Source organism: Desmodus rotundus, chromosome 2, assembly GCF_022682495.2.
Source record: "Desmodus rotundus isolate HL8 chromosome 2, HLdesRot8A.1, whole genome shotgun sequence".
In the NCBI taxonomy this organism is placed as follows: Eukaryota; Metazoa; Chordata; class Mammalia; order Chiroptera; family Phyllostomidae; genus Desmodus; species Desmodus rotundus.
In genome coordinates, this window is record NC_071388.1 from 100,996,615 (window position 1) to 101,009,029 (window position 12,415).

Consider the following 12,415-nt stretch of genomic DNA (forward strand, 5'->3'; position numbering starts at 1 on the left):
AAGAGGAAATTAGAGAAGGGAGAAAGATGAGTGAAAGTGCCAGCAGAAGGCAAATCCTTTAGAAACTTTTGTTGAGCACTTCCATCCACCTCATTAGCCAGTCCTTCAACCCAGATGTCCAAGCACCTGTGGTGTGTAAGGCACTGAGGTAAGCGTAAGGACACAAAGACAAACCACAACCTTTGTCATCAGAAGCTCACAGCCTAGTGGGACACCAAGCCTTACATCATAAGAAAAGGTAACTGAGCACTTGTTCATCTGCCTACAGCCCCGTCAGGTAAGCAAAGAAGGGGTTCCTCTCTACATTTACAGATGCACACAGAGACCTGGACAGCACTGGAGCTGACTCCAAATGGTGGCCTCTTCCTGGTTTTTCACACAGCCCTGGAGAACACTCCACCTAGTGTAGCCCTAGAAAAGGAGAAGGGCACTCCTGCCAGAGTGAGTGGAGATGGCCAGAACCTTGAAGTGTTCATAAGGGTGAAGATCCCTGTGATGGATGGTGCATTTCAGAGTCAAGGCAGACCCAGAATATAGTGTCAGCAACAGGTATTGAGTCTCAGTCTTAGGTGGGATGGGGCTAGGAATTTAGGGTAGGCAGTGTTTATGTAAGCAGATGGATACAAGGCACCTGGAGGCAAACAGATGGCAGTAATCACGGAGTCAGGCCAGATACAGTAACATTCACCTCTGCTCCCCAGAGACCCCCAGACTAAAGAGAAGAAACTTCAAGTACTCTGGAGAACCAGCTGGAGCATGTGATGGAACCAATTAGCATCCATTCCTCTGGCCTAGGTCAGGCCTTCCCACTCCCATGACCATCCTCCACCAGAGTGGGTGATCATATCCTGGCTATTTCCAGTTTTGCCCTCATCCCCAATCATTGGGTCTCTTGAGCCAGGGTTTCCACCTCAGTATAAAGGAGGTGTCAGGTGGACTGGTCTCCTGCAGCCCTAATGCCGGCCATTTCAGAACCAGGAAATGAGTTACAATAAATGAAGCATAAGGAAAGAACACAAAGCCCTAGAAACCTAAAACTCTTCCATGGGGCTGGGCTTTCACTCTGGCTGTAGATTTGCTTCTCATAATTTTTGTTCCAGTATACAATTAAAACAAAGTTTTCCAGGAATATCCTGGGCAGCAGAGGAAAAACAAGCCTGGACTGAAAACCACCCCCAAAATAAATCTCAGGACAAGCAGGTCTGCATGGTTGACAGCTCACCACAGGGTCAAAGGTGAGGCACCAGGTTCCAACAAAGGAGGAACTGAGAGCTCTGAACACTGGAGCAAAGAGTTCCAGCCTTCCTTTCTCCTGGCCAATGCCTGCCCTCCCTTCTGCTCATGACCACCTCCCACCTCCTCATCTTGGAGGCCTTTCCTGGCCACTCCAGCCCGTGAATTTCTTGCCAACCAAAAGTTCCCTAATTGAGTCTGCACCACAGAACTTGTCCCTGTTTTCTAATTACTTCATATGTGTTAGCTGTTTCCTCACGAAAACCCAAAGTCTCTTGAGCTTACTGCCTTTGTTTCATAATCCTCACAGGGCTAGATGGAGAATAGGCCCATAATTAATATTTGTTGGCTGATCTGTGGGTCATTCCACAGGCATAGAGAATAATACTTGGTATGCAAGGTAATAGCTATTCCTTCTTTTGTGCCTCTTTATAGTCACATATTCATTTAATTTTTATAACTATCCTCATTATCAGATGAGGAAACTGAAGTCATTCACCAAGGTTAAATACAATACCCGTGAACATCCAGCGAGTCAGTGAACAAGATGGCTCTGCACCCAAGTTTAACACCTAAGATCACATTCTCCACTTGTGCTGCTTCCTCCTGCCATAAATCTGAAGGAGAGCTACTCTCACTAGAAATCTCAATCTCTGAAACAAAAAAGATAAACAGCATTTTCAACTATGAAATTGAGAAATCATTCAGGTTCTACATTAACAAATTAGCATCAGATCTTGGGGGCCCAGGGTGAGGAGGGGAGAAGAGGAGGGAATCAAGAAGTAGATCTGAAAGAAAAGAAAATCCTCTCCTCATCCCATTTCTTTTGTCTCCAGAGGGCTCTGCACTCAGGATCCAAGAGAAAAGGGGAGAAGAGAAAGGGAGACAGAAGTACCAACAGTGGTGGGATGGGGACAATGGGAAATTCGAGAAGCCGGATCTACACTAAAATTCCCACAGCTCCCTAGTGGGGTGCCTATTGTGAGCATTTATCCTCAGACACCAAGGGACAGTGAGCAGGATGGCAATGAAAAGAAGGTGGTGTGAGCATGTGGAAATCCAGCCTTACCCCCAACCTACCAGTAGTAAACAGGAAGCAATTCTTACTGGCTCTCCTCCCACCCCAGCCCCACTCGGCAGGCTGTCACTGTCCATTCAACAACAGCAGCAGCCCCGGCATACCAGGTGCATACAGCAAGACAGGAGGGATGCATACATTGGCTTATAGTGGCAAACACCAAGGTCCACTCACCTTAAGATTATAAGGAAAACTACATTTACTTGCTCAACATGTTGGCTCAAAAAAAAAAACAAAAGCATGAAACCAAAACTCAACAAAGAGACAGAAAATTCATCTGTGGAATGGCACAGGTGGGAGAGGTGAGTGGCTCATGCAGCAGAGCCCAGCCCAGCACATTGACCCTTCTGTTCTTGTGGGGTAGCGGGGTAGACCAGTGAAGGAATGGGGCAGAAGTCACATGGTATGGAGCCTATTCCAGAGGCATCTGCCATGTCCTCACTCTGGATTACTGGCTGGATGTTTCCTCGATTATGAGCCCACCTGCCACCCGTGTCCACTTGTACATTTTCCATGCAAATGCTCCTACCTCAGGTCCTCTGGGTGTATCTTCTGTTGGTCAGAGGAAAATGACTCAATGGTCAAATTGGGAGTGGACAATATCTTCTGTTGGAAATGGTTACTTTCTAATGGTTGTTTTCTGAATGTTATTCCATTTACAAAAAGGATAGGACAAGAAACTTTTAAGAATGAACAATTTCCAATCAGTGTGTGTTGGTTTGAATTGGAAGAAGGGCGTTTTAGGCTTTCAAGTGGCCTTGGTGTATATTTCCAGAATACCAAGAAATGTTCTTAGAAAGATGGCAAATAAAACTTCACGTATTCATGGGGTCTCCCATGAACCCCAACCCCAGGCTGGGCTACATTCTCAAATTGCCACCTCCTGACTCTTACCAGGCAAAGAGCCAATAAATCAACTAGGTCTGCTTCACAGACTCTAGATTCATATTTGAGGGGAAAAAGCAAGGGGTCATTCTTGTAGCCACTGAGTACATGATGATTCCAGAGCATTCACAATCTATTCCTCTGAGGCTAGAGAACACCTCCCCGGCCAGGATCAAGACCCCTCCCTCACCTTTGGCACTGCATGGGCCCCTCTCCCCTTAGCACTACTTGGGGCCAGCTTCCTTTCTGATGAGCCAGCCTTCCCAGCAGATTCCCCTGCAACTGCCAACTGGGCCCATCATCCTGTACTGAAGTGACTACATCTACCTAAGGTCATTCCACCTGACCTACCAATTAGACCAGGACCTTCCCAAGGGCCTGGTCTTCTCTGTACATGTCCCCCAATATCTGGTCCCTGGGGAAACAGTCTCCTGATGTGAGGTCAGTAAACCTCACACATAGAAAAATGACTCCAAGGCTGCAGCTAGACAGTTACTACACATAAGAAACCAAACACATTAATCCTTCAACACTGTAGGTGGTTCTCCAAGCTCATGCCTAGTGCTGTGTGAGGACCAGCATCTTTTTGTATACTCAATCAATGAGGAGGCAGACATGCACATCCTGGTGAAAAGGCTCTTATGTAAGCCCCAGAGTACCTACTACCTAATCCAGCACCCAGTGTCCAGCCACTCCCCACCCAGGGCCAACTGCCCAGGCTCCTACCCTATGTACTCTGGCTCACTGAGGCCCACTGAGGGTGAGAGACAAAGGGCCAACCTCATTCTGGGCACCAAGAGACAACATTCCATGATGGCCTAGAGCACTGTGGGGCCAGCAGCAGCACCTTCTACAGTCCTGCAGTGTGCAAGGCAGGGAAAGAGACCAAGACAGGATCACAGAAAACAGAAGGAAAAGTCAAGAATTTAAGAGAAAAAAAGAAGGCGGGGATAAAGAGAGAAAAACAAAACTATTTTCCTAGAACCTGAAATGCTTTCTAGGAACACAATATGGTTACCAGAAGCACCTATACTTCCCCCAGAGACTTGCATTGTGGATAGCTAATGCTTTGAAATGTGGGGGATTCCCCAAGTGATCTTCTCAAGCTCCCCACTTGGTAGCAATTTATTGACAGTTGTGCATTTTGACCAAAAGGACTGCATTAAGGCAGGGAAAACCTACAGCCCTACTTGGAAGGGGATGCAGCTCTTCAGCAGGCTCCCTAAGGCTGGGGAGAACAGGACATTGCACACACCCTGCTCTTTGAACTTGGGGAGAGGAGTGATGGTGAAAACCAGTGGCCTGGCCCTATGCCCACCGCCCAGCTTCCATCTAACTATCCCCATGTCCATCCAGCTTTGGAATGGCAATAGCTACTTTTACCCCCTCTAGGCCCCAAAGGGGCAGGGTCTTTCTCCTTTAGGTTATGATGTACAGGGTGCACACCACCACCACCATCACCACCACCACCACCACAACAAAATCCTGGAAAACCTCTCCCCACCAGCCCATCTTTGCATCTACCATACCACTCCTAAATCCAGTCTTTTGGCTCTTGAAGGATGATAGTGGCACAAGTTTCTGGGAGTTCTACCTCAACCACTGAAGTTAACATCTGGGGCTTAGTTTATTTCAGACTTTCCAACCTCAATCACCTGCAGACAAGGGTCCTTCAACCATGGAACCCCAGTTGCAGAAAAGTAGGCAGAGCGGGAGAGGGGTTTAAGTGGGGAGCAGGGAGTGAGAGCAGGACAGTAATGCCCGATGCCCCAGTTTTCCCTGGGACCCTGAAGCTGCCTTCACTGCCCTACCTTCTCAGTCTCACATTTGGGCTTGGAGGACCTTAACACGTCACCCCGGCCCCGCGGCTGCTGTCACGGAGTCCTCCTGCCAGGGGCTGGGGAACTGGAAGAAGAGCCACCTCTCTTTCTTGGGGGCTAGCGGCCATTCGAACCCCTCATATCAAACGCAAGTCCTTCGGATGACGTTAATAGAGACAACAGCATCACTGTGCCCAAGCTCCTCACCTCCCTAAAGAAAACCCAGGCTGCCTGGAGTCCTGGGGTTGTCGCTTTACGCACCCCCTTCCCCAATTCCTCGCCACCCGGGGTTGTCCCTTTACGCACCCCTTTCCCCAATTCCTCGCCACCCGCAGGAACCTCTCTCCAACAGGGGAGTCAGTGGCAGCCTTCCGAGGCAGGGTCTCTACCCCGACCCCCACCCTCGGGAGGTGACTCCCCAGGGCCGCGCCTGGACAAAAGCGTGGAGCGGACTTACCCGCGAGGCGAAGGCGGCCCCGAGCGGAGGCTCAGCTCTTGCTCCACTGCCAGCTGTCGACCAGGTGGTGCCGGGAACTGGACACGTGTCCCAGGAAGGACCGAACAGGACCGAGCAGGACGGGGATGCGTAGCCCCGTGAGAGAGTGAGCAAGTGGGAGAAACCAGAGCAAACGCACACCAGTAGGAGACCAACTGAGAGCAGGAGCAACTGAGAGCGCAAAGCTCCAAGTCCGGACTGGAATTGCGGACCCTGACTCACACACGCTGATTTGCATTTATTTGCATAGCGCTCAGGGAATGGACCTGCGGTACTTCCCGCCACGCCCACCGCGCTCCTCGTGGGAGTGCCCAGCAGAGAATCTAGAGCAGAATCCCTTATTTAAAGTGGATCCACCTCACCCTTCCCCTGCATCACTACAACTCCTTGAACACCGAGTTAGTGACTGTCAAAGAGTTTTCTCATTTTCTTTTTTTGTATTTTCCCTGGATGGCCACTGGATACAGGACAAACAAGGACCACAAACCGGAAAAACTCTGTGAACTTTTAAATTAATTTACCTTTTCTTTGATGTGGCTCTATCAAACAACATGAATAATCTTGTGGATCCCCCAAATGAATGTTCAGGGCTGTTTTTGTTTGTGGGTTTTTTTGGCAAATATCATTAAAAGCACAACTCATTCTCTTTCAAGGTTAGAGACAAACGTGCAATTTTGTTCAGTAAATGAAGAAATACAAAATTGTATAGGCAGGATAACACATTCCCTTAAAATGTTAGTTCTGGAGTTGGGTACACTAACCCTTACTTACTACCTGCAAAACTTTGGGCTAGTTACTTAGGAATCTATTACTCAGTTTTCTTATCTCTAAAATGGGGAAATCTAAGTGTGTTACAGGAATGTGACATACGGCAGTGAGTAGCATATGGTTAGTTCTATGATATAGTCTACTTGGCTGAGAGGCAACTAGATCAAGGTGAGGCAAGAAGCAGAGAGGGAGAAGGGCCAAAGAAGCTTTAGAAAGCAAATAGATAATGTCCTAAGAGCAGAGCCGAGTATCTCCAAGGTTCAGACCAGGGTTTTCCACTCTGCTGTCAAGCTAACCAGACCCAGCTCTGAGAAAGCATTACTATACTATATCTTCTTCCTCTCTAGACGATCCAACCTTGGATGCACTTTGAAATCTCATCTTGGGAATGTTCTGGAGAAATATAAAACATTCAACTCAGCCACTTCAAAGGAAGGCGAAGGAAGGAAGGAAGGAAGGAAGGAAGGAAGGAAGGAAGGAAGGAAGGAAGGAAGGAAGGAAGGAAGGATTAAACTATAAAGCAGGGGTGTCCAATTCATAGGCCGCATGCGGCCCAGGATGGCTATGAATGTGGCCCAACACAAAATCGTAAATTTACTTAAAACATTAGATTTTTTTGTGATTACATGTTGCAATGTAATTAATGTGTGGCCCAATACAACTCCTCTTCTTCTGGTGTGTTCCAGAGACACCAAAAGGTTGGACCCCACTGCAAAGGAAGCAAAATCTGTTCTGTGATGGGAAAAGTCCCAGAGTGAGAAACCTGGATGTTAGACTTGGTTCTGACACTAGCTTTGTGGAGCTTGCATGAGTCACTCTCTGGAATTCAGTTTTCTAATCTGTAAAATGAGAAAACTCCATCACATTTTTTTTTCAGGCATCTTTCAGCTCTGAAACTATAACCTCCGGGTTCCTCTGACGTCTCCCACTGTGTTCTATTAAGAACCTCTCATTGGTTTAGAGTGTATCTACAAAGCCCTTTTAAAGTTCTCCTCCTTCTCCTCCTCCTCCTCCCCCTCCTCCCCCTCCTTCTCCCCCTCCTCCCCCTCCTCCTCCTCCTTCTTTTGGCTTGCCTAATATTTAGTTCGCACCTGTTATGAAACATTTCACAGGTTTCCTGATCTCTTCACTTGTACTCTCTTTCCTTCTTTTCTTCTTTTCTAAACTGTTTATTCCAAGTAAAGGAGTACTTGTCATGCTTTTTATTGTAAAATAAAACACAGGTTCTGAAAAACCCACAAAACAAATACATAGACTGGTAATTTATTATGAGGCAAACATCCTTTCAGTCACCACCGAGTCAACAACTAGAACTCTGTCAGCCAGCCCAGAAGTCTTTCTGTGTGCCCCATTCCGATCACAGCCCCCTATCACCCTCCTCCCAAAAGGAACCATTAGCTTATCTTTTGTATAATCACTATTGCTAGTTTCTTTACAGTTTATATCCCTATGCATCTTACCCATTTTCTAAAAACTTGACGCGCTTTTTAAGCCTTCTGTTGCAATTATCTGTTAAAGAACTTGGGCCTTTTGAGCTGGGGAGTTTCCCACACTCTGAGCATTGCGTTTTCTTGGGGCAGTTCAACATAATCCTCTGTCCTCTGCATTTCCTGCAAATTTGCAGCTAATCCAGAGACTTCCTCAGACTGAAGTTGGATCGCTTTCGCAAGACCAGAGTTTGTAGTGAGCTCTGTCCTCTTGATGTCTGCTATTACATTTTTGAGGTTAGCAGCTGTTGATGCTTAGTTCCTAGCACCGTGAATTCACTGAAGTTGCAAAATGATGATATTTTAATTCTTTATTTTGCTTTTATGTATTAGCTTAATAAATTTACAAGGAGATGTTTCTCTCATTTAGTATTTAGTTACCATGAATAAATTTATTAGGGAAATCTGGATAAATACTTGCTGGAATAATCTTTTAATTTACTCAGTTTTCAAGATAATAAATTGGTTTTCTGTCATTCTCAGAAGTTACTTATTCAGATTCTCAGTGTTATTATAATTCATGGATTTAAATATATTTGATGGGTTTAATCTACTATTGTACAACTCTGTCTTCAGTAGAGCTCAAATTGTCCCATCTTTGGCCAATATGTAGCTTCCGTTGCTACCTAATATGACAAAATGTCCCAGCTTCATCTTGTACATTTGCTGCTTCAGACCTGGAATCTGCCATTTCTCCAAGAAGTTATAGTTTCTTTTTTTGAGATTTCAAGATGACAATATCGGCACTAGGGGGTTTCATTGCTACAAGACTGGTAACTGTTTGTAGCCCTTTTCAATAGATAGAGATAGAATACTTCAAGAGTTTATATCAATATTTCTAATACAATTTCAGAAATACAGGTTTTTAATTAACCTCTTCTACATAACATCAAGATCTCTGAAGAAATTCCACATGGAAAATTCTGATTCTCAGGGATATAGGGGATGATGAAATTAGAATACCCCAATTTGCTTATTTGCTTTATTGGACATTCAACTTACAATAATCTCAGAATAACAATATTACTACCACCAATTATGAATCTTGGAAATAGTTTTGCATACCTTTTTTATTGTATTATAGTTGTACTGCACTAGTTGTCAGCTTCTATAGCCATTGCATACTATAATCTTCCTCATTTAACCCTCATTTAATCTTAGGTCTATAGGTAAATATATATTTAATGCTCACCATTAGTGCCTTATGTCTCTAATCTAGTCATTTTGGTTGTCTGAGTATAACTCCATCCTTACTCATTTTCTGTCTGCTGATATGTCCATTTCTGAGAGAGGGGTAATAAAGTCTCCAACTTTTGTAGTGGATTCACCTATTTCCCCTTGCAGTTCTATCAGTTAATCCCTTGTGTATTTTGTTGCTTTGTTGTTAGGTACATACATGTTAAGGATTGTTATTATCTTCTTGGAGAATTGACTCCTTTATCATTATGTAATGCCCCTCATTATACCTAATAACTTTCTTTACTCTCAAGTCTAGTCTGTCTGAAGTTAATACAAGTACATTTTTTAACTTAGTGTTAGCATAGTATATCCTTCTCCAACCATTTACTTTGAATATGTGTCTTTATACTTAAAGTGGGTTTCTTGTAGACAACATGTATTTGGGTCTTTTTAAAATCTACTTTGACAATCTCTGTCTTTTAATTTGATGCATTTAGACTGCTGATGTTCAAAGTGGTTGTTCATATAGTTGGATTAATAGCTATTGTACAATATTTGTTAGTTTTCTATTTATTGCCCTAGTTCTTTTCTGTGATATTCACTATTAAAAACCAAGTTGAGCTGCTGAAGATAAAACTCACAAAAATGTGGGCCCCTCTCTCTTCGATGTCTGGATCCCCCTAAATTTTTTAACTGTCAGACTTGTCCACACTGAGCTTCCATCAGTTCATCAATTACAGTTCAGGTTTTTTCCACCCAGGCACTGGTTCCTTGGAAGTTTTTGCTTGTGGTTTTCTGCTCTGGTAAATTGTGATTCTCTATATTTATTTGTCTGTTTCTCCAAAGTTGAAAGCAGCAGTTTGCTCTGTGAGATCATTCTCTTATAGATCCAAGAGGAGTTTTGATTTTTGACTGGTCAGATTTTTACTTATTAGGATGGAGATTTCCAAACTTCTTACCTGCCATACCAAAAACTGGAAAGGTCTCATCAATAGGTTAAATTTTGTTTTTTTCCTTTTCTCTCTCCCTCTCTCTGTCTTTCTTTCTTTCTTTCTTTTAAATAGCTATTTAGCAAATGTGAAGTATATGCCACTGTGGTTTTGATTTGCATTTCCCTGATGACTAAAGATGTTGAGCATCTTTTCAAGTGCTTATTGACTATTTGTATATCTTCTTTGGAGAAAAGTACTTGAATTCTCTTGTGCATTTTTTAATTGGATTACTGGGGATTTTTGTCATTGAGTTGTAGGAGTTCTTTACATATTCTGAGTATTAATCCTTTGTCAGATATGTGATTTGCAAATATTTTTCCCATTCCATGGAGTGTATTTTTTACTCCATTGATTGTGTCTTTTTCTGCACACAACTTAAAAATTTTGATGAGATTTGATTTATCTATTTTTCCTTTTGTTGTCTGTGCTATCACTGTCATACTTAAAGTACTGCCAAATCCAAGGTCATGAAGACTTTTTTCTATACATTCTTCTAAGGGTATTTATACTTTTAGCTCTTATTTTTAGGTCTTTAGTCCATTTTGAGTTAATTTTTGTATATGGTGTAAGGTAAGAGTCTAACTTCATTCTTTTGCATGTGGATGTCCACCTTCCCAGTCCCCTTTGTTGAAAAGTCTCTTTTCCCCATTGAATGGTCTTAGAACCTTTGTCAAAATTGACTGACAACATGTGCAAGAGTTAATTTCTATACTGTCTATTCTATTCATTTGGTCTTAAGGTCTGCCTTTATGCCAGTATCATGCAATTTTGATTACTATAGCTTTGTATTAAGTTTTAAAATCATGAAGTGTGAGACCTCCAACTTTGTTCTTTTTTTTTTTTTTGAGGTTGTTTTGGCTATTTGGGGGAGGGGTTCCTTGAAATTTCATATCAATCTTAGGATTTTTTCTATTTTTGCAAAAATTGGCATTGGGATTTTGATAGGGATTGCAGAAAACCTGTAGATTGATTGTGGTGGTATTGTCATCTTAATTAATATTGTCTTCCAGTCTACAAACACAGCATGTCTTCCCATTTATTTACGTTTTCTTTAATTTCTCTTAGCAGTGTTTTGTAGCTTTCAGTGTACAAGTCTTTTACCTCCTTGGTAAATTTATTCCTAAGTACTTTATTCATTTTGATGTTATCAAAAATGGAATTGTTTCCTTTATTTCCTTTTCAGATTATTCATTGCTAGTATATAGAAATACAACTGATTTTTTCTTTATTGATTTGTATTCTGTACTATTATGTCAATTTTATTTCACTTCCAAAATTTCTCCTTAATGCGGAGTCCTGTCCTGGAATAGAGCCTTGGCTGGTCAGATTCAAGAGTTAATGAGGGTTGGACCACACCAGTCCACCTAAATTCTAGCTAGTGATTAGAGATCAAGAGGGTCTGCACAAAGTTATAGGAAATATATCAATTAAACTGAAAAATACCATGGTCCAAACGCACAAACCCAGCACATGATATCTGGATTGTCAAGATAAAGAAATCTGCTTCAGACAGAACCTGGTCTGTTTGTTCCTGTAGACATTCTGAAATCATGCAATTTTGCCTCATTGCCTCAAAGCAAGACACTAGTTGTAGAAAATATTCCTTGGTGAGGAGGAGTGTCTGTTTATCTTTACTGCCTTCCTAGGAAGTCCAGTCTGCAAGCCCTGGCCTCCATCTGTCTGTGCACATCCTCTGTACTTTCTTCCTGTCTCTGGATCCCTTCTCTGGCCTGTTGCCCTTCATTGCTGGGTTCTTGTTAGGAAACCCAAAGGAGAAGAAACAAGAGAGTAAAATGTCACAATTTATTAATCTCTCACAAGTGTTAAACAATAAATAACTCACCTTAGCTTATGAATTTATTATATCAACCTGGATCAGCACTGGTGGATTAAATCTAAAGACTTGCTGGTTCTCCCTGTGCACCCCAATGTTCATAGCAGCACAATTTACAATAGCCAAGTACTGGAAGCAACCGAAGTGCCCATCAGCAAACGAGTGGATCCAAAAACTATGGTATATTTACACAATGGAATTCTACACAGCAGAGAGAAAGAAGGAGCTTATACCCTTTGCAACAGCATGGATGAAACTGGAGAACATTATGCTAAGTGAAATAAGCCAGGAGGTGAGGGACAAATACCATATGATCTCACCTTTAACTGGAATATAATCAATAGAAGAAAAAAGCAAACAAAATATAATCAGAGACATTGAAGTTAAGAACAATCTAACAATAGCCAGGGCGGGGGGAGGGGGGGGTGGGGGCGGGGACAGTGGGAAGAGGGGATTACAGGAACTACTATAAAGGACACATGGACAAAACCAAGGGGGAGGGTGGAGGTGGGGGAGAGAGGTGGGTTCACCTGGGGTGGGGTGGAGGGATGGGGAGAAAAGGCATACAACTGTAATTGAATAACAATAAAAATTAAAAAAAAAAAAAAAGACTTGCTGGTTCTCAAGTTTGGCTGCATGATGG

General features: G+C 43.0%; 1 protein-coding gene across 1 annotated transcript in view; it reads right to left on the bottom strand.

The window, feature by feature from the left end:
- Positions 1-5,693, bottom strand: part of MYLK (myosin light chain kinase) — a 264,716-nt gene extending 259,023 nt beyond the window's left edge. Inside the window, exon 1 of the mRNA XM_045185765.3 lies at positions 5,474-5,693. The gene's annotated coding sequence lies outside the window, so the exon portion shown is untranslated. The remainder of the gene's footprint in view (positions 1-5,473) is intronic.
- Between the last annotated feature and the right edge of the window lie 6,722 nt (positions 5,694-12,415).